The 22139-nt window shown below is 45.1% G+C and overlaps 1 protein-coding gene and 1 long non-coding RNA gene across 3 annotated transcripts in view; one reads left to right on the top strand and one right to left on the bottom strand.

Annotated features, from left to right (window-relative positions):
* LOC147021216 (uncharacterized) overlaps window positions 1-22137 on the bottom strand; it is a 58679-nt gene extending 36542 nt beyond the window's left edge. Inside the window, exon 1 of one of the 2 annotated variants that reach the window (XM_085893679.1) lies at window positions 22074-22137. The gene's annotated coding sequence lies outside the window, so the exon portion shown is untranslated. Of the gene's footprint in view, window positions 1-18266; window positions 18550-22073 lie in introns of those variants that run through there. The other variant, XM_085893680.1, reaches the window with a different exon arrangement.
* Window positions 1-22139, top strand: part of LOC147021206 (uncharacterized) — a 777227-nt gene that overhangs the window by 67255 nt on the left and 687833 nt on the right. The gene's annotated exons all lie outside the window — the stretch shown is intronic.

The following is a 22139-nucleotide window of genomic DNA, read 5'->3' as shown; positions in this document are numbered from 1 at the left end:
AGTTTAAAAAATATCTATCTCTAGAGACCTTTGAAATTTGGCCCTAAAAATGCCAAATGTGAAAAACGCATTTTTTTTCAAATTCAGGGGCTTATAATTTTATAATGGACTCCTCTAGAATGTTAATATTGCAAATATTTACTAAATGGCATCCAAATTTTTCAATTATGGGATCAGATGGCCTGTGGGATGCATATTTCTCACTCTATAGGAAGTTAAAAATTGCTTTTGGGCCAAAACGAGCTAAAATAAGGTGAAACTATAGTAGCCTCCTGAAAATATGGAACAACTTAGAATTTTTTTCCGCATAACAGTGATTATAGGGTCATTATCTATCCATAGATAAATTAATGTTGGGATAATACAGTTAGGTGATGAATTATAAGAGTTTTACCATAAGCCCTTGCCTCCGAGGGCTCTAAAATGGACCAAATTTGTCCCCTGGTTTGACCATGTGGCTAGGGGTTTCGGATCTTCATTTTTTTTTTCAAAAGATTGCCTCATATAAAATGTGTCTACTGACTGAATAATTTTATCTAACGCCCATGGCTTCATATTAAAATAAATTTTTATTTACATGCAGCTTTTTTAAAATAATTATTCACTTTTTTCATATTCATGAGCTTATAAATCTGAAACTGAACACTCTAGCAAAGTGATATTGCATATATTTATAAACTGGCATATGAAATTTAAGGATCTGTTATCAGAATGCCTGATAAATGCATATGTTTCTATCTGTAGGAAGTTGAAAATGCCACTTTGATCAAAAATGGTGAATATGCAGGGGGCATTAACTGAGGTTATGTAACAACTTAGATTATTCTTCTCATAAATTAAAAATTATAAGTACATTTTTTATTCAAAAATAAATTCTTGTAATGATAATCCAAACATATGCTTGGGTTTTAATTAAAAAACATGTCCTACAGTTCTCTATTTGAAGTTATTATTTATGACATACACCACTAGATGGAGTAATGTGATGGGATTGGAGTAACTGTGAAGCACCTTGTTGCAAGGGCAAGTTTGCAGGCCACTCTACAGAATCAGATTCTGACAGCTGAAGAGATGTTCCAGTGGGCAGAGAAGAATATAGGAGGGATCAAATTCTTCTTTGTGACATCACAAGAAATCCAACAAAATGCAATGGAGTATGACCTTGAGAAGCGCTTCAGAGCAGCAACAACCATTGCTGGTACACGGTCACACCATGGTTTCCCGCCAATCTCCTCAACACGTCTGGAGATGAGAAGGGTTTCTTCTGATGCTGTATCATCAACAGTATGCACAGGACCGGAAACCACACAAGCTCATCTGTCCCAGTTATTAGTCCCAACCCTAACTAAACTGGATGTATACCAGGCTGGGAAATATATTGCTTGTGTTTATGACAGAAAATGGTACATTGGGAACATTGTCACAAGAAATGATGATGAAAAAGATCTGTTTGTGAACTTCATGAAGCAAGGAAGGGGTAATACATTCTCATGGCCTCCAGAAAAAGAAAGATCAATTGCTGGGTGCCATTACTCAACATTCTTTGTGTGGTTGAGGCCCCTGATATTAAAATCTGGTGGGTGTCAGAACCAACTGTCACAGCATGACTTTAAGCATGTCCAAGACCTGTTTTCTAAGATGTAAAATTCTGTGCCTCCGAGTGCTAGATAATCATGATAATGAATGTCATAAAAGATGAAAGGTCATTAAAGAGTTTTCTAAGGTATAAAAAAGCTGCTACTCAACTAATCAAATTTGTTCAAATTTATAATTTGCAATCACTTACGAAAGTAATCATTAGCATGTATTTATGAATAAATAACATTCTTATCACTAATGTCTAATAAGAAGCATAATTTAGCCTCATGCACACCCCTGCAAGTTCACCTTGTTTTGTTCCAAGTGGGCCAAATTGCCATATTTGGCTTCTTAAAACTAGTAGTATGTGCTTTCTAGAGACATTCTGATGCTACAATCTGAAATTTTGTCTACCAGTTTATAAAATTCTGCAGTAACTCTTTCCTGGATAGTTCCATTTAAGATTTATAAACTTCTGAATATGAAAAAAGTGAATAATTATTAAAAAAAAACGTGCATGTAAATAAAAATTTATTTTGATATGAAGCCATGGGCGTTAGATGAAATTATTCAGTCAGTACACATCTTATATGAGGCAATCTTTAAAAAAAAAATGAAGATCCTAAACCCCTAGCCACATGGTCAAACCAGGGGACAAATTTGGTCCATTTTAGAGCCCTCGGAGGCAAGGGCTTATGGTAAAACTTTTATAATTCATCACCTAACTGTATTATCCCAACATTAATTTATCTATGATAATGACCCTATAATCACTGTGTTATGAGGAAAAAATTCTAAGTTGTTCCATATTTCAGGAGGGTTCCTATAGTTTCACCTTATTTTAGCTCGTTTTTGGCCAAAAAGCCATTTTTAGCTTCCTATAGAGGGAGAAATATGCATCCGAGAAGCTATCTGATGCCATAATAGAAACATTTGGATGCCAATTAGTAAATATTTGCAATATTAGCTTTCTAGAGGAGTCCATTATAAAATTATTACCCACTGAAGTTGGAAAAAAAAAGTTTTCACATTTGGCATTTTTAGGGCCAAATTTCAAAGGTCTCTAGAGATAGATATTTTTTTAAAATATGAGGAATTGAAAGCTAATCTTTTGCATGGTGGGTAGAGCCATATAGATCTACATTTAAGAATTTTTCCAGCAAAATCTGAGGTGACCTGGGGAGCCTTAGTTGAGTTGGCACGGAATGACCCTAAGGACGAAGATTCTCCATTTGTATTTGAGAGATCTGGAACAAGTCTATGTCCAGAATCTCCTATGCGCATATACAAGTGTTTGTTGAATAAATGTTACTCATCGTACAGACGACTTTGGAAAACTTCTTCTACAACCCTATGCTGTGTTCCTCTCCGCCATTACTCCCATTAACATGCGTGCATTACTCCCTGAGTCTCTGTTATAGCCTTCAAGGAAGAAGCTTTGCCATCTGTCCATGTAGGATTTTAATCCCCTGGACACGAAATATATATTTGAATCTTTAGTTGTTTTCTTTTAAGAGCATCAAGCATCCTGAAAAAAAAACTCAATCGATGATCCATTTATTAGGCAGAAAATATTTTATCTTCTTCTTTTCCTTTCCTTGCAGCAACAACCTTTTCCAAATATTTGTTATTACTTACGAAATCTAAAGATTTCGTAAGTATATTGATGACTTCCGTTTGTTTGTTTGTTTGTTTGTGTTTGTTTGTTTGTTTGTAGGCACGATAACTCGAGAACGGAAGACGCTACCTATGTCAAATTACACCACGTGATTCAGAAGGGTGATGGCTAGTGCTGATTAGATTTTGGTCAAAATCGGTCAAAGGTCAAGGTCACAGCGAGGTCAAATATTTGATGGTTTGGTACAGATAACTCGGGAATGGAAGAAGCTACCAATGTCAAATTACACCACGTGATGCAGGAGGGTGATGGCTAGCGCAGATTAGATTTTGGTCAAAATCGGTCAAAGGTCAACGTCACAGTGAGGTCAAACATCCAAAAAATGATAACTCGAGAACGGAAGAAGCTACCAATGTCAAATTACACCACGTGATTCAGGAAGGTGGTGGCTAGCGCTGATTAGATTTTGGTCAAAATCAGTCAAAGGTCAAGGTCACAGTGAGGTCAAACATCCAAAACATTCGATTTTTGATGGTTTGGTACAGAATCATCGTATAAACTTCTGGTTTGCGTTGCTACCTTCTCTACAGACAGCTTTTATTAGACAAGGTCAGAGGTCAAGTTGACGATTTCGTAAGTACCAGTCTATGACTGCTTGTTTGTGTGTTTGTTTGTAGGCACGATAACGGAAGAAGCTACGAATGTCAAATTACACCACGTGATTCAGGAGGGTATAATGGCTATCGCTGATTAGATTTTGGTCAAAATCGGTCAAAGGTCAAGGTCACAGTGAGGTCAAACATAATTCCGTAAATTAATGTGGAGAAATGGAGTATTTTTGCTTCGCTCGACGTTACGAGTTTGTTTTAACTTCAATTAAAATTTTGTCTTCGGTTTTTGCGATTGCTTAGGACGCTTAAAACTCGGTTGTCGAAATTCTGGTAAAAATCGGATGCTTTAGAGACATTTTAAGATTGTATAAAAAAATATTTCACTCGCGCGTCACGGGTCGTCACGTGGTGCAGCGCGCTCGAGCAGAGGCGGCGTTGATCACGTCAAGGTTTTGCGTGTGTGCGCTGACGGTGTTTTTGATAAAGATGGTGTTCAAAAGTCATTTTTTATCCCAATAAAGGTTATCGTCGCATGCCTGACTCGCTAAGCCGTCGGATTATGGAAAGATTGTTGGTGGATGGCCGAATATTACGGTTTTGTGACTTTGATAAAATAATATTAAATAATTGCGTGGAGAAATGGAGATTTTTGCTTCGTTTTGCGTAACGTTTTGCTACGTTACGATTTTTGATGGTTTGGTACAGAATCATCGTAGAAACTTCTGGTTTGCGTCGCTACCTTCTCGAGAGACAGCTTTTATGAGACAAGGTCAGATGTCAAGTTGACGATTTCGTAAGTACCAGTCTATGACTGCTTGTTAACCTCCGCCATCTTCGAAGATGGATGGAGGTTACTGTTTTCACCCCTTTCTGTTTGTTACTTACGAAATCTAAAGATTTCGTAAGTATATTGATGACTTCCGTTTCTGTTTGTTATCTTGCCAAAACGAAGTTTTGTAAGATATGTTAGTCAGCTTGTATGTTTTTTTTGTTTGTTTGTTTGTCTGTAATCACGTATAAAAAATTCTGCAGAGCACAGTTATCATCGGAAATTTTTGTAACTTCGCATATCAGAGGCCTATAGAAGTCCCTTTCAGCGCATAAAATTTTGAAGGTCAAGGTCATAGGTCAAGGTCACTTTGGCGCAAATCAGGGGAGTCGACGAAACCCTTATTTTTTGAGTAATTTTGATCGGATAGTCTTCAAACTTCATGGGAATATAGTTCATGGTCTGGCGCTCAGTTGATTAATTTTTGGTGGCGATTGGCCTTGACCTTCATGGTTAGCGCCTCAGGTCAAACATATTTAACCCCAAGGTCAAATTTTCAAGTTTTAGGAACCATATCGTGTAGTACCTCAAATTGAACACCTCGATGAGTGCTTTCTTGATATGTCTAGCTTGAGACATTATGACGTCATTTGGTGACGTTATGAGGCAAAAGCATATTTTTCATGTTTACTCTGTAGAACGATTCTCATCGGAATCTCTCGTAGGCAGATATTCCTCAAGGAGTCGCTCCTGGTGGATAGCAGCTCTGTTTACCTCAGTGTGACCTTAAAGAAGTCACACCTGGTCACCTTTTGGCAAGATACGGGTCACCCTGCAGGTGACATTGGTTTATTTGTTTGTTTGTTTGTTTGTAGGCACGATAACTCGAGAACGGAAGAAGCTACCAATGTCAAATTGCACCACGTGATTCAGGAGGATGATGGCTAGTGCCGATTAGATTTTGGTCAAAATCGGTCAAAGGTCAAGGTCACAGTGAGGTCAAATATTCGATTTTTGATGGTTTGGTACAGATAACTCGAGAACGGAAGAAGCTCCCAATGTCAAATTACACCACGTGATTCAGGAGGGTGATGGCTAGTGCTGATTAGATTTTGGTCAAAGGTCAAGGTCACAGTGAGGTCAAACATTCAATTTTTGATGGCTTGGTACAGAATCATCGTAGAAACTTCTGGTTTGCGTCGCTACCTTCTCTTGAGACAGCTTTTATTAGACAAAGTAAGAGGTCAAGTTGACGATTCCGTAAGTACCAGTCTATGACTGTTTGTTTGTTTGTGAACAGTATTACGGAAAAACTCCGACGGATTTCGACGAAACTTGGTGGGGGGGTTAGGTATGGTCCAAGGATCATGCCATTAAATTTTGGACTTGGACCCCCCCCAAAAAAGAGAATTTTTTTTTAGCATTTCTACATGTTTTAAGTGATTTCCAACCCCCCCCCCAAAAAAATTGTTACCCCCCCCCAAAAAAATTGTTTGAAAAAAATTTTTTTTTTTTTTTGCATTTCTACATGTTTGAAGTGGTTTCCAACCCCCCCCAAAAAAAAGATTGTTAGAGAAAAAAAGTTTTTTTTTTGTATTTCGATGTTTTAAGTGATTTCTAACCCCCCCCCCAAAAAATTTTTTTTTTGGGGGGAAAGATTTTCCCCCAAAAAGGGGAAAATTTTTTTTTGCATTTCTACATGTTTTAAGTGATTTCCAACCCCCCCAAAAAATTGTTACCCCACCCCGAAAAAAAATTGTTATAGAGAAAATTTTTTTTTTTGCATTTCTACGTTTTAAGTTATTTCCAACCCCCCCCTCTCTCAAAAAAAAAAAAAAATTGTTAGAGAAAATTTTTTTTGCATTTTTACATTTTTTAAGTTATTTCCAACCCCCCCCCCAAAAAAAAAAAATTGTTAGAGAAAAAAAATTTTTGCAACTTTTTTTTTCAACAAAATTTCGATTTCTTTTTTTTGCATTTCTATATGTTTTAAGTGATTTCCAACCCCCCCCCTCCCCCCCCGCCCCCCACAAACTGTTGGAGAAAAGAACTATAACTCTGTCAGCACTATTGACATCATATTTAATGAATAAGATATAAGGTTCACTTGAGTGACCCAGCAGTATTGGCGGCGGAGGTTTTGCACTCTCCCGAGTGCTCCCCCTCAAGTTTGTGTGTTTGTTTGTTTGTTTGTTTGTTTGTTTGTAGGCATGATAACTCGAGAACGGAAGAAGCTACCAATGTTAAATTACACCACGTGATTCCGGAGTGTGATGGCTAGTGCCGATTAGATTTTGGTCAAAATCAGCCAAAGGTCAAGGTCACAGTGAGGTCAACAGCCAAAAATGATAACTCGAGAACGGAAGAAGCTACCAATGTCAAATTATACCATGTTATTCAGGAGGGTGGTGGCTCGCTCTGATTAGATTTTGGTCAAAATCGGTCAAAGGTCAAGGTCACAGTGAGGTCAAACATCCAAAACATTCGATTTTTGATGGTTTGGTACAGAATCATCGTAGAAACTTCTGGTTTGCGTCGCTACCTTCTCTAGAGACAGTATTTATTAGACAAGGTCAGAGGTCAAGTTGACGATTTCCTAAGTACCAGTCTATGACTGCTTGTTCATATATTATTTATAATACATCATTTATATGTTATTTATAATATAAAAACCTTTTCCAATTGAAAGGTTTTTCTTTCTTTTATGTTGAAATCACTCATTTTAATAATCATATCTTTCTTTACAAACTCCTCATCTATTTTCTCGAACTTCTCCGATTTCTTCTTTATTTACTTTATTCATTTATAATGTAAAAAAATGCATTATATGTATTCCAATCAAATTCCCAGTCGCCACGTATATAACCTCTTTTGTATCCTTTTTTATATATGTGTCAGTATCTATCTGTCTCCATCTCTATAATATTCATCTGAAAGTCTACTATGAAGAGTTTGGAAGAATAATAATATATGATTTATGACATTACCAAAACACTGATTTTTAAGACAAAGCATCTCAATATGAGAGATAGAATAATTTATTAGGCAGAAAACATTTCATCTCCAATCTCATTTAACTCTTGAAGCCCATTATTTTCTCCATCCCCACAAATACAGGGTGTCCCAAAAAATATACAACTTTTCATCTGCAAAGAGGATGGTCATAACATATATTTTTTTGAAGATATATGGCTGGATAGAAAGCTGAAAGGTTGAAGTTTATTGCACCAATGTCAAAATTGCCACAAAAATTTAAATTTTGGTAGAGAATCATCGTTTTCTTTTAGACCACATGTTCGACATAGGCTCCACGTTGTCCGATCACTGCCTGCAAACGCATTGTCATGTTCTCCATCACTTTGGGAAATGTTTCCTGAGGAATGTTCTGGATTTCTCGGTGGATGTTTTCCTTCAGCTGATCAAGAGTCTGAGGCCGAGGGTTTCCATAGATCCTGTCCTTGAGATACCCCCACAAGAAGAACTCTGGAGGAGTAAGGTCAGGGTCTTACGGTGGCCACTCAACGTCTTCGTAGAGGGAGATAAAGCGGCCCTCAAAATATTGGCTGAGAAAACGCCTTGTTTCCCTGGCTGTATGGGGTGGTGCCCCATCCTGCTGGAATCACTGGGTTCTCATCTTGATCAGGTTGTTTCTCCTACGGGACTGAGTACGTAGCTCAGGCAGATAGAATTCCTGAATCATTTCGTGATAGTTGCTCTGGTTTACCGTGCAAGTGCGTCCCTGGTCATCTTCAAAGAAGTATGGACCAATTATCCCATACCAACCAACCGCCACCCACATGGTGACTTTGAGAACAGATCGAGGCACCACTTCAGTTGATGTATTACCAGGATTTTCAGTTCCCCAGTACCAAAAGTTTTGCTTGTTTACCTCCCTGGACAAGTGAGCATGGCATTCGTCCATCAGGTGAAGTTTTTTGAGGAAGTCTGCATCTTCCTCCAACTTTCCTGAGAACCAATTTGCAAAGTCTAGTCGTTTGCATTTCTGTTGATCAGTAAGCACCGTTTCCGTTTGAATTTTGTATGGAAAGGCATGAATGTCTTGGCGAAGGATCCTCTGAACGGTGCTCTTATGAATGTTTGTCTCGGCAGAAAGTTGTCGAATCTATTTTTTTGGACTCTGAACGACCACCTGTCTCACCATTTCCACATTATCTTCACTATGACCTGTCCTCTTCCGACCACTGTGACCCCTGTGAAGGTCACAGACGATTCCCACATTGGTAAACTTTGCGATGTTGCACTTTATTGTCCGAAAGTTTGGTGCATGGCGCAAGTGGATACCGAAATGTCTTGAGTAAAGACGTTGCACCTGTATGACACTTTTCGTCTGGTGCCAAAGTTCAACAATTTTCGTCCGTTGTTGTATGGTCAGTCTTGGCATTTTTCTGGCACTTGCTTGGTATCAAAATAAACTTCAGGGTTTCTGCAACAAGAAATGAAGCATTAGTGACAAAATTACTGCTTTTTTTTTGGATCAAACGTAGCATTTTAAAAGTTGTATTTTTTTTGGGACACCCTATATATTGTTGCGGTTCCCGGAACCGCATCCCTCCAAAGCAATAGCAACCATCATATAGCAGTCCCCAGACAGTTAATCCATTAATGGTCGTTCAGATAGTCCCTTCCCTTTTGTTTAGCGGGATAACGGGACAGTGTGTTGTGTGGATCTCATAGATAGGTCTGTTTACACCGCTAACTTCATTTCTACTCTTCTTTTCTGCTTATTCCTGAGGTAAATTCAAATTTGGGTCCTCACGTAGGCCAGCAGGCAGTGCGCTCGGACACCCCCCTGTGGAATCCGCAGCCGCGTCCTTTCCTGTAAGCAATGGGTCCTCTCGGAGGCCAACACGTGCAGCACGTGCCATGGGGGATGGGAAAGATACAACAGCAGCGCAGTTGCGAAGATAAAGCAATACCCTCGAAATAACATTTGCGGCAAGTCATAGAGTATGCTCAGCAGCTCGAGATGATCATCTCGAGCTTCCGATGATCTGGGATGAGATTGCTGGTTGCATTTAAAAGGCATACGCCAAAAATCTCTCTTAAAGAGGCTGCATGGATGTTGTTTTTCACAACACAGAAGCAAATGACCCAATATCAGCGAGAGCGTGGCTGGCAGCTTGGTGCCAATAACTACACTGTCAGAGGCCGATAATAGAAAACAACAACCATGACAAGTTGTACAGGACACAAGTGTGCAAGATACAGGCGGCATGTTCCTTTCAAACCATTTCTGGATTTCATGATATCGGCATCTTCTTTTCTCTCCATTTCTCCATCTGATACTTATATCTATATTCTTTTCATTCCAAACCTCCATCTTATTATTATATCCAATCGTTCCCCTCAATTCCTGACACAGCTTGAGGTTGGCCTCGCACACATGGCACTGCGAACACGATAGCAGAATCGGGCGAATGCGAGCGCTGATCACATGGACCATGGCGGATCCGCACGTACTGTACGGAACATGTTCGATGGCAGGCGGGCCCGTGCGCCACTCGCGACACTTTATTATTGTACAGAGCAGGGAACGAATCGTACACACCCTACCGTCTGTGCACGGGTTTATCCTAACATCTTACCGTCTGTGCATGGGTTTACTCTAACACCTCACCATCATTCCTCGCTGGCAGACGTGGGTGTTCCCTGCGGGCGGCAGACTCTCCGCCCGGAAAAGCCGTGATCGGGCAGAGGCGTGCTGTGCAGTTCGGATCACTCGAGCCGAGTGGCACATTATGGAGCAGGTATTGATCAGCGCTAATCCGGGGTGCCCAGGCGGGCATGCGGGGCCAAGGCCACCCTCGGCTGGTTGTCGGGGCATGGCCCGGGAGTTCGTGCAAGGCAATTCATGTCTCGGAGTTCGGTGTGGGGCGATTCATATCATGTCGTGGGGTCGGAGCGAGACGAATCCACAGCTTGGGGTCATCTTGCCGGAAGTGGAGTGGAGCTGCTTCCGGCCATCATGGCCGGGGACAACCAGAGCACCCGATTCGGGTGACGACGCATCACTTCGGGGTGCCCCCCCCCGCCCCGCACTGTGGGTTTTATAAAAGGCGGATCGCGAAGCCATCCTCGTCCTCTCGCCCTCTCTCTCGCCTTCACCATCCACTCGCTCTTGACTCAGCCTTCTTCACCCGCCCGTCATAGCCTGTGACTCTGCCTCCACGTCGCTGACTTCACCCAGCCACCTGGTCCTGTCTACCACTCCGCCCACTCGCTCTTGACTCGGCCTTCTCCACCCAAGTACCTCCCTTCACGCTTGAAGGTCGCGTCTCATTCTCTGGACCGAAGCTAGCTGCACGAAGCAAGAAACGACGTGCCAGCTGTCAGGGAGGTACCGCCCAGCGATGCTTGTAGGCATGACAAAACGTATTGGTGGCGCAATCGGGAAATTGTGCAAGGTATTCAGAGACCGTTAGCCTCATCTCCTCCTCTTCCTTAACTCCTCTTCATTGCGGTGTGTGTGTTTGTGCGTTTGTGTGTTTGTGTGTTTGTGTGTTGTGTCCTGACACCTGTCCTCGTAAGTTAAGCTTGCAGAAGATTATTATTTTGGGTAAAATCTGCTCTGTGTAAGTTGCTTGTATTATTGTCGCACCTCACGCTTCTTTCTATCCCTGCATTACACACACCAATAAAACTATTCACTGTGCCACATAACTTTCCTCGCCTGCTTGTAACTAAATTATTAGAAATGTTCCCAGCTCATTTTGTCTGTTCTCTCATTGATCCAGCATGGTACGAATTCTAGCTTAGCGAGGACTTTATTCGCAACGATCCGTTCTTGGGAGTGTCACTCGGCTGCATCCGGTCCGGTAGAGTGACCCGGTTTGGACAAGGCATACCGAGGGTGTGTTCCTCAGTAATTAAATCACGTGATCAATTAGGTAATCTGGTTAACCCATAGACGGGAGGGCCCTAGGTCACATGGTTGAGTTATTGGTGTTCATGTTCGGTTAGCGACCCGTCGCGGCACGGAATTATCAATGTGCGACGGCCTACAATTCCGGAAAGTCTGGTGGGAGCCAAGATAGCTCCCCCCCCCACTAGTGGCCCTCTGACCCGACCCCCGGTCCACAACAATATCCTTTCTTCTCCCTCTCCTCTTTCTTCTTCTTTAACTTCCCTAATGTCCCTCAGTCCTTGAACCATCTCTTCATAGAATATCAAACATATATTTAACTGGATTTCTACAAATTGCAGAATCCAAAAAAGCAAAAAAAAAAAAAAAAAACAGGAAACCAATCGTATTTGTTCTGAATCTCTAAAAGAGTTATATGTTTCATCTAATTTCATGCTTTTTCATTTTTAACATTTCAGTTGTATCCAAATTTGTTGGTTTATCAACATCAGAATAAAGCCAATCTTTCATTGATAACCCCCCCCCCCCCCCATTCTTATGTTGTTGTACATATTTATTAAAATACCGAATACCCTTTTCTTGTAAGTATGCTTGAACACAGAAATTATAATTTTCCTGAATCCTTCTTGCTGTCATTTATGAATCAAAATTTTATGTTTTAGAAATATATGAGAGATGAATATGATGACAGGTAATACCTCCCCATCTTCGTTTTGTGAAATCAGTTTGTATTCCCTTACTTCATAAAATCCTGTTCTTTGTGTTTTCATGACATAAACTATGGTGAAACCATTATTGATTTTAGCCTTATTAAATTCCTATATTTGTTGTTTGCCAATAGTGCTTCCACAAACCTCATTATCTCCACCAAGTGGATAATATTGTCGTGGAGGTGGCCAGGTTCGAATCCCGTGTCGTAGGGGTGCTGGGGTTCGAACCCCACTTCCTAAATTTGTGGTAGCCACGCGGTTGACACCGACCAACCTCCGGCTTGGTCCTTATTCCAAGGAGGTGGACATGCTCATTTACATGGATTTCAGCTCGCGTGCGAAGGTATGGCAATGCCGCTGTATGGGCGAAGATAACCCAACTCAGTGAGGGCAGTAGCAGACGGAGAATCAGTACTTGGAATGTAACGGAAGGAGGAACGGAAGAACAGCACGAGGGGGTTATGCCCTCCATGTCATCATTTACTTGGTCAATTCTTGTATTTGTGGACCCAATTTCTTCTTCCAACTTTTCTCCCGCCCTGACCATCTGGATTTGACCCTTTTCTATTTTTTCCAATATTTCTTCCCTCTGACTCAAATCCTTTTGCCATTTTCGTTTCAGGCTGGTGTTGGCTTAGTGGTTAGAGTGGTGGCTTGGGATCCTAGGGTCCTGAGTTCAAGCCCCGTTGGCCACTGAATTAATATACACCAGGAGGTTGACTCAGCCTGTCATCCTTCCGAGGTCGGCAAAATGAGTACCAGTGTACTGGTAAGGGGACACTGCATCAGCAGCATAGCTGCATCCCAACCAATGATGCAACCAGCAGCCACAGGCTGCACTCAATAGAGAGAGAGTTTTCGTTTCCATTTCCCTAAATTGGGCCACCAATTCGGACTCAAATTCTCCCAGTCTGTCCTCCATTCGGAGCTCTGCCTCTTCCTCCACTTTCCCAACTCGTACCTCCAATTCCTGTGGTATTCCCTTCATAATTTCGTTCATTTGATCAGTGATGCCTTTTATTTCCCCTTCAAGCTTTCCTTCCAATCATCCATTTATTTCTTTCATTCCTTTGTTCCTTAATTTAATTTGTTAGTTTATTCATTTGTTCACTCATTTCATTTCTTTGTTCATCCATTTCATTCATTTTGTTCTACATTCCATTCACTTTTCCCATCAATTATTTCGTTTGCTCACTCATTAATTGTTTATACATGACCTGGAGAGTCATTGAACCCGATCCTTGTGTCTCATCCTCCATCACTGTGGGGGAAGGCACCGACTCTTGAGAAGGGGGAGACTCCTGTCCTCTCATTATCACTCAATTCCCCCCCCCCCCCTCCATCCTGCACCGCATGTCAGCTGATACTCCTCTACCCTCAAACCCACCCAGGCATAGCCAACTGAGCCTTATTAAAAAGAAAATAATAATAAAAAATAAATTAAAAAAATAAATAATAATAATAATAAAGGAACCCACATCAAAATATAAAATCATTCTGGCTGCCAATCCATGTGACCTACCAATTATTCCTTAACAAACTTGTACACCCATACATTGGGGAACATTTGTGTGAAGTTTCCCCTCAATTTGTCCAGCCGTTCTGGAGAAGATATTGCATGGGTTTTAGGGTAAATCCAATATGGCTACCAAACCATTTTACCTCTGACTTCATGTGTGTGAACCTTTTGTTCCTCGGGATAGGCGATCATACGTGTAAAGTTACGCCTCAATCTGTTCAGCCGTTTCAGAGAAGAGTTTTGAAGCTTAAAAATAAAAAATAAAAATAAAAATATATGGCTGCCGAATCACATGATCGATATCATCATTTTTCTTTTCGTGGACAATTTTATTTCCAGACAACCCTCAAATTTTCATTCTGATCGGATGTAGCATTCTATATTTGCAATTATAACATCATAAAAGTAAAAGAAAAAAATTAAAAAATCACTCATTCTCCATGAGTATTTGCGTTGTGCCAAGTTCAATTTTTTTCCTTGGTGCGGTTTCAGAGATAGAGGTTCAAAGTTTTTTGGTTTTTCCAACATGGCTACCACACCACGTGACATATGATGTCATGATTATTAAAACCTTTTCCATGAGTAATCGCTCCTATGGTGAAAGTTTTGTTTCAATCCGGCAAGCGGTTGCGGAGAAAAACACTAAAGTTCTGTTCGGACAAACATAGACAAAGACAGACAGACAGACAGACAAACGGACCCAAATTGAAACCCTCTCCTTCGGCGAGGGTAAAAATACATCCTATTCTCCTTTGTAATAACTTGTCGATGGATCAAAGTGTGCTCTGTAAATAGGAAGAGTTTTCAAATTGTTTTTTCCTCCTCATTTTCTCCTCATCCTCCTCACATTTACGTCATTGCTGAAATTGGTCGTCAGATTGATCATTAGACGGTCCACGAGATCAGTAACCAATCACAGCTCAAGCGTTTCAGAGCTCCTGTCAATAATAGTTAGGCCACGCCCAGGCAAGTGGTCAGTCAGTCTTCACCGTTTAAACAGTCATGCACCAAGGACATATCTTCATTTGGACATGTCTTCGTTAAGATATGGATAGATTTGTGTTTCTGTCATCTTTAACTGCAATGTCACCTTACATTGTGTAGTCAAGCTGACAAAAATTTGTATCGACATTTATTTTATCGAATAAATTGACGTCATGACATACAAGGGGTGGGGGTCGCGCATAGTCAACATCTTGTTATGTTTGGTAATCGGCTATGTAAGGATTATCAACATCGTTTAGTAATCGGCTTTTATTTGACCTCGCGATCATTCATGGTATTCAGCTTCTATTGTCTGCCAATCGGCTGCGCAAGTATCATCAACATCATAGAGTAATCGACTTATTTGACACCCGATCATTCATGGTATTCATTCTTGTTATTTTTTTTAATATTGTCTGGTAATCAGCTGCCCAAGTATCAACAACATTTGGTAATCAGCTTTCATTCAACGTTGGTATTCAGCTTTTTATAATAATTGTTCATTCATATGCTTGATTGCACTGCGACAAACATTCATTTGCTCTCATCAAGTGCTGTGCGTAAAACTACATCAAGATCAGAATGCACCATTTGGGAAAACAGTTCACAGAATTGAGCACAGGCAAAAAAATAATAATAAAAAAAATTTAAAATGGGAAAACAGTTTTCAAAGCTGGTGCTTTCTCACCATCAGTAACTTTTTGTTCTCACATTTGGAATTTGAGTTTTGCATGTCAATCTGCAAATCTTTCCCTCTGAGTTTGTATACACCGTCGAGGCTTGGATGAGAGCTAACACACAGAAACGCGAAACAAGGGGAGCAGGAGACAAGAGGTGTGTGAGAGGGAAGGAAAAACAAAACAAACACCAGTGGGTAACAGAGACACGAGATTTGTGGAAGAGAGAGGGATGGGGCGGGGTACAGAGGGTAAAAAAGATAAACAAGACAGGGACTTTTAGGTCCTCGCACGACAGGGACCTTCAGGAAGGAAAGCATGGAATTTGAAGGAGGTGGGTTTGGGGTGGATTAGCAGGGGTAGAAAAGATTGTGGTTTTGGATGGGGGAAGATAGGAGGTGGTGGTGAACAGCTGTTTTGAAGGCCTGGAAGGAAGAGTGGGATTGAAGAAAGTGTGGGAGTTTGTGCCAAAGGTAGGAAAGAGGAGGAAAGAAAGAGTGAATGTGAGCAGCGATTCAGGATTTTAGTAGTTTTACCAGTCGGGGGTTGCCGGTGGACCTTGAGCGCCCTGCAAAAATATAGGGAGGCATATCTCAGGCAGAGCAGGGGAGGGGGGGAGTCGAGGCTGGAGAGGAAACTGTTGAAGACAGACAGACCATCGACCTGCCTGCGGTGAGAGAGTGAGAGACCTAAAGACTCAGGCTCATCACAGGAGCTACGAATAATCCTAAATGCCTTGGTTTACACAGCGTGAAGCCGAGAAAGGTGAGAAGCAGGAGCACCAGCCCAGAGGGGAGAGCAGTACTCCATCTGGCTGTGGACGAAAGCTTTGAATGTGGTCAGGAGCTCAGGTGTGCCAAGGAAGGACTTTTCACGATGGAGGATGCCCAGTCGGTGACTGGCTTTGGAGGCCAGGTTGGAAATGTGGCTTTCCCAGGAAAGATCACGGCAGAGAGTGAGACCCAGAAGCTTAAATGAAAGGATTTCTTCCAGAGGATTGTTGAGAACGTAGATTGGGGGGGGGGGGGGTGTTTTCAGACTCCTTTCGAAGAGGCAGCATAAGTGTGAGAGATTTGTAAAGGTTGAAAGGCATGTTCCACTTGTTGGACCAGCTTGTGATTTTATCCAGATCTGCAGAGAGTGAAGAAGCTACTGCTTGCTGATGTGAGGGATGACAGATGTGAAGGATCCAGCAGAGGGTGGAGTCATCAGCAAAGAGATAAAGAAGATTTTCCAGAGTTGGAGAGATCGTTGATGAAAACCAGAAAAAGAACAGGCCCCAGAACACTGCCTTGAGGAACTCCAGCCTGGACAGGAAGAGGGGATGTGAGAACTCCATTTAGAGCCACACGGTGGCTGCGACAGGAGAGGAAGTCTGCGAGTCATGATGGAGATTTCCTTGGATACCATAGGAAGAGAGTTTGGTGAGCAGTGCAGGATGCCAGACCGTGTCAAAAGCACGCGATATGTCGAGGGAGATGGCTCTGATTTCATGTCTGGCATTGAGGACCTCCATCCATTTTTGGGATTGAAGCAGAATATGCTGGGTGGAATGACTGGAATCCAAAATGATGATTGGAAATCAAGCCATTGGAAAAGAGGAAGGATTTAATGTCTGAAGTAATGGATTCCATAACCTTGCTGATGATTGGGAGAAAGCTGATTGGTCTGTAGTTGCAGGGATCTGTTTTTGTACCTTTTTATGCAGAGTGGTAATATTTGCTGATTTCCAAGCAGTTGGCAGATGGCCGATGACTCAGCAAATGAGGTGAATAGAATAGAGAGAGGGTGAGCAAGTGCAGCAGGGCAGGTTTTTTAGGACACGTGGGCTGATGCCATCTGGACCGGTTGCAGAAAATCTTGATTGGAGATTGACTGATGCAGGTTGACGGTTCATTTACGAAGTAGGGTAAAGTCCTCACAATTATTTTGTAGGTGTGTGTGTGTGTGTGCGTGCGTGTGTGCGTGTGCGTGTGTTTCCTGGTGCTTAAAAAAAAGAAGAAGAAGACAAAGTAGCAATCGTTTCTGGACTTCGGCTCCGTCGTTATCGATACATCGATGAGCTCATGCTGGTACATCGCTGTAAAATAAATGTAAATAAATACATAAAATCATGTTCAAAAGATTTATTCAACTTCAAAAGGGTATGACTATCACGGATCACCATGTCCGTAATCGATACAGGCGTTCTAAAGTACACCAGATTCAAATAAATAACCAACTGGCATTTGCTTTAAAAATAGCCACGAGGGCAAATAAAAAAACATTGTTTCTCGAGTGCTCGGGTGCCGAGTGTTAAAAGTTTTAAAAAAATTAAAAAAATTAAAATATATTAAAAAAAAAAAAAAACGTACCAAGAAGTAGGTACAGTAGACTCGGGTACCTACTGTACTTACTTGATGGTACGTCTTGACATCACACCTTCCACTGTTCCAGGTGTAGTTGAGTGCATCAAAGCTTTTTAAAGCATGGAAGGGATTTAAAGATTGTAAAAACCTTTGTTCAACTTTGGTGATATGCCAATTATTGGTTTTCATCCCGATTTCTTTTTTCGGAATCCCGGTGTCGTCAAAATTCCAATTCCAAAAAAGCATACCAACATGAAATAGTATACCGATATAAATCGCTGGACACTGGTGGACAATTATAAATTTGTGGTTTACCCCCCCCCACAGCCCCCTCTTTCCCACTTTCAGTCCATTTTGTTGAGGCACTGAAGCTAAATTATTTTTGCAGAACAACTCAACTTGACACTTCTGACTTAATCAAATCACTCTCAGTTTTGTCAGTCACCTTCGTCGGTCGGAGCTCTATTGCAAGGCTCCGAAAGAAAGTAAACAAAAGAGGAAAACAATGGTGAATCAATCTATTAATGGAATCCGATAAAGTCCAGCACTCATCACACTCTCAGCTGTACCTGCACCTCTCGCGTTCTACCGAGGGAAGGGAATTTCAATATGGCAGCCAATTGCTCCGTGAGGGCATGCTATAGGTGTGCTCGAGATCGCGCGCACGCGCACACACGCACATGCACACGCACACGGCTCTGTTCCGCCTTCTGAAACCCACAAATGGAGAGAAGAACCAACAAACATCTCAATTTACTTCTACTTGAATTCTCTCACACAGATGCATCATGAATTTACATTTACTGGAAGTTAATTATCCAGGTTCAAAACGTCCTGTACCGTCATCTCAGAAACTAGATTTGTGCTTGGATTTGAGACATATACGATCCTGAAAATGGCGGGGTGAGGGCAAGGTGGCGGGGTCCAGCCTGATGGGTGCAGTGTGGCGGGGGTGGGTGGGCATAGGGCGGTGCAGGATGGCGGGAGTGGGTGGGTGGGGATAGGGCGGTTCAGGGTGGGGATAGGGTGGTGCAAGATGGCGGGGGTGGGTGGGGTTAGGATGGTGCAAGATGGCGGGGGTGTGGGGATAGGGCGGTGCAGGATGGAGGGGGTGGGTGGGGATAGGGCGGTGCAGGATGGAGGGGGTGAATGGGTGGGGATAGGGCGGTGCAGGGTGGGGATAGGGGGTGCAGGATGGAGGGGGTGAATGGGTGGGGATAGGGCGGTGCAGGGTGGGGATAGGGGGTGCAGGATGGAGGGGGTGGGTGAGTGGGGATAGGGCAGTGCAGGGTGGGGATAGGGCGATGCAGGAAGGAGGGGTGGGTGGGTAAGGAGAGGGTGGTGCAGGATGGAGGGGTGGGTGGGTGGGGATAGGGTGGTGCAGGGTGGGGATAGGGTGGTGCAGGGTGGGGATAGGGTGGTGCAGGGTGGGGATAGGGTGGTGCAGGGTGGGGATAGGGTGGTGCAGGATGGCGGGGTGGGTGGGGATAGGGCGGTGCAGGATGGAGGGGGTGGGTGGGGATAGGGCGGTGCAGGATGGAGGGGTGAATGGGTGGGGATAGGGCGGTGCAGGGTGGGGATAGGGGGTGCAGGATGGAGGGGGTGGGTGAGTGGGGATAGGGCAGTGCAGGGTGGGGATAGGGCGATGCAGGAAGGAGGGGTGGGTGGGTAAGGAGAGAGGGTGGTGCAGGATGTAGGGGGTGGGTGGGTGGGGATAGGCTGGTGCAGGGTGGGGATAGGGTGGTGCAGGGTGGGGATAGGGTGGTGCAGGGTGGGGATAGGGTGGTGCAGGATGGCGGGGTGGGTGGGGATAGGGCGGTGCAGGATGGTGGGGGTGGGTGGGGATAGGGCGGTGCAGGATGGTGGGGTGGGTGGGGATAGGGCGGTGCAGGATGGTGGGGGTGGGTGGGGATAGGGCGGTGCAGGATGGAGGGGTGGGTGGGGATAGGGCGGTGCAGGATGGAGGGGTGGGTGGGGATAGGGCGGTGCAGGATGGAGGGGGTGGGTGGGGATAGGGCGGTGCAGGATGGAGGGGGTGGGTGGGTGAGGATAGGGCGGTGTAGGGTGGAGGGGTGGGTGGGTAGGGATAGGGCGGTGCAGGGTGGAGGGGTGGGTGGGTAGGGATAGGGCGGTGCAGGGTGGAGGGGTGGGTGGGTGGGGATAGGGCGGTGCAGGGTGGGTGGGTGGGGATAGGGTGGTGCAGGATTGAGATAGAGTGGTGCAGGATGGCGGGGTTGGGTGGGTGGGAATAGGGTGGTGCAGGGTGGGGATAGGGCGGTGTAGGATGGTGGGGGTGGGTGGGGATAGGGCAGTGCAGGATGGAGGGGTTCGGTGGGGATAGGGTGGTGCAGCATGGAGGGGGTGGGTGGGTGGGGATAGGGCGGTGTAGGGTGGAGGGGTGGGTGGGTGGGGATAGGGCGGTGCAGGGTGGAGGGGTGGGTGGGTGGGGATAGGGCGGTGCAGGGTGGAGGGGTGGGTGGGTGGGGATAGGGCGGTGCAGGGTGGGTGGGTGGGGATAGGGCGGTGCAGGGTGGAGGGGTGGGGATAGGGCGGTGCAGGGTGGAGGGGTGGGTGGGTGGGGATAGGGAGGTGCAGGGTGGAGGGGTGGCTGGGTGGGGATAGGGCGGTGCAGGGTGGAGGGGTGGCTGGGTGGGGAGAGGGAGGTGAAGTGTGGAGGGGTGGGTGGGTGGGGATAGGGCGGTGCAGGGTGGAGGGGTGGGTGGGTGGGAAGAGGGCGGTGCAGGGTGGAGGGGTGGGTGGGTGGGTGGGAGGAGGGCGGTGCAGGGGGGGGGGGGGGGGGGGGGGGAAGAGGGCGGTGCAGGGTGGAGGGGTGGGTGGGTGGGAAGAGGGCGATGCAGGGTGGAGGGGTGGGTGGGTGGGAAGAGGGCGGTGCAGGGTGGAGGGGTGGGTGGGTGGGTGGGAAGAGGGCGGTGCAGGGTGGAGGGGTGGGTGGGTGGGTGGGAAGAGGGCGGTGCAGGGTGGAGGGGTGGGTGGGTGGGAAGAGGGCGGTGCAGGGTGGAGGGGTGGGTGGGTGGGAAGAGGGCGGTGCAGGGTGGAGGGGTGGGTGGGTGGGAAGAGGGCGGTGCAGGGTGGAGGGGTGGGTGGGTGGGAAGAGGGCGGTGCAGGGTGGAGGGGTGGGTGGGTGGGAAGGGCGGTGCAGGGTGGAGGGGTGGGTGGGTGGGAAGAGGGCGGTGCGGGGTGGGTGGGTGGGAAGAGGGTGGTGCGGGGTGGGAAGAGGGCGGTGCGGGGTGGGTGGGTGGGAAGAGGGCGGTGCGGGGTGGGTGGGTGGGAAGAGGGCGGTGCGGGGTGGGTGGGTGGGAAGAGGGCGGTGCGGGGTGGGTGGGTGGGAAGAGGGCGGTGCGGGGTGGGTGGGTGGGAAGAGGGCGGTGCGGGGTGGGTGGGTGGGAAGAGGGCGGTGCGGGGTGGGTGGGTGGGAAGAGGGCGGTGCGGGTGGGTGGGTGGGAAGAGGGCGGTGCGGGGTGGGTGGGTGGGAAGAGGGCGGTGCGGGGTGGGTGGGTGGGAAGAGGGCGGTGCGGGGTGGGTGGGTGGGAAGAGGGCGGTGCGGGGTGGGTGGGTGGGAAGAGGGCGGTGCGGGTGGGTGGGTGGGAAGAGGGCGGTGCGGGGTGGGTGGGTGGGAAGAGGGCGGTGCGGGGTGGGTGGGTGGGAAGAGGGCGGTGCGGGGTGGGTGGGTGGGAAGAGGGCGGTGCGGGGTGGGTGGGTGGGAAGAGGGCGGTGCGGGGTGGGTGGGTGGGAAGAGGGCGGTGCAGGGTGGGTGGGTGGGAAGAGGGCGGTGCAGGGTGGGAAGAGGGCGGTGCAGGGTGGCGGGACAGCATTTTCCCTCAGAGTTCGAGATTTCCGGAATGATTTCCCTGTGGATCCAATTTACCTGAGATGGAATGTCCGTGGAAGGTTAACGAGGATGTTACATTTTAGACCCACACGATGTTTATGAGTTTTTGGATTATGAATCAGGTTTTTCATCTCCATTCGGGTTCTGAACATTAAATATCCCACGGAACAGGTAAAGTCGGTAATCGTACCTCGTGCCCTCGTTTCACCTCCTCATGTAGATATCAAATTGGATTTACAAGTTAACTATTAAAGGTTTCTGGTAGTTTTGTAGTTAAAAGGAAGAATGAGGTTTAATCCTCGTTGTCGGAAGTTTAGTGACGATGTGATATAAAACAATGTGGTGAATAAAACAAAACGAGTTAAAATCACCTCATGAAATCAACAATCAAACACCTCAACATTCATTCAATAAAAACTCCTTTAACTTTCCTTCATTTCCGTCATCAAGGAACAGAAAATTATTTTATATTTAAATTAACGGTTTACGGATCTTTCTCAGTGTTAAATAAGAATTCCGAAAATACCTCATCGATCAGTTCCGTCCCGACCACGTGGACCTGATTTCGAGTTCCGGTTCAAGGTTGAAAGAT

The sequence above is a fragment of the Eptatretus burgeri genome, chromosome 8 (assembly GCF_056783735.1).
Source record: "Eptatretus burgeri isolate ZD-2024b chromosome 8, Ebu_testis_v1, whole genome shotgun sequence".
In the NCBI taxonomy this organism is placed as follows: Eukaryota; Metazoa; Chordata; class Myxini; order Myxiniformes; family Myxinidae; genus Eptatretus; species Eptatretus burgeri.
Note: the sequence above shows the minus strand (reverse complement) of the source record. Positions and strands in the feature narration are given on the sequence as shown.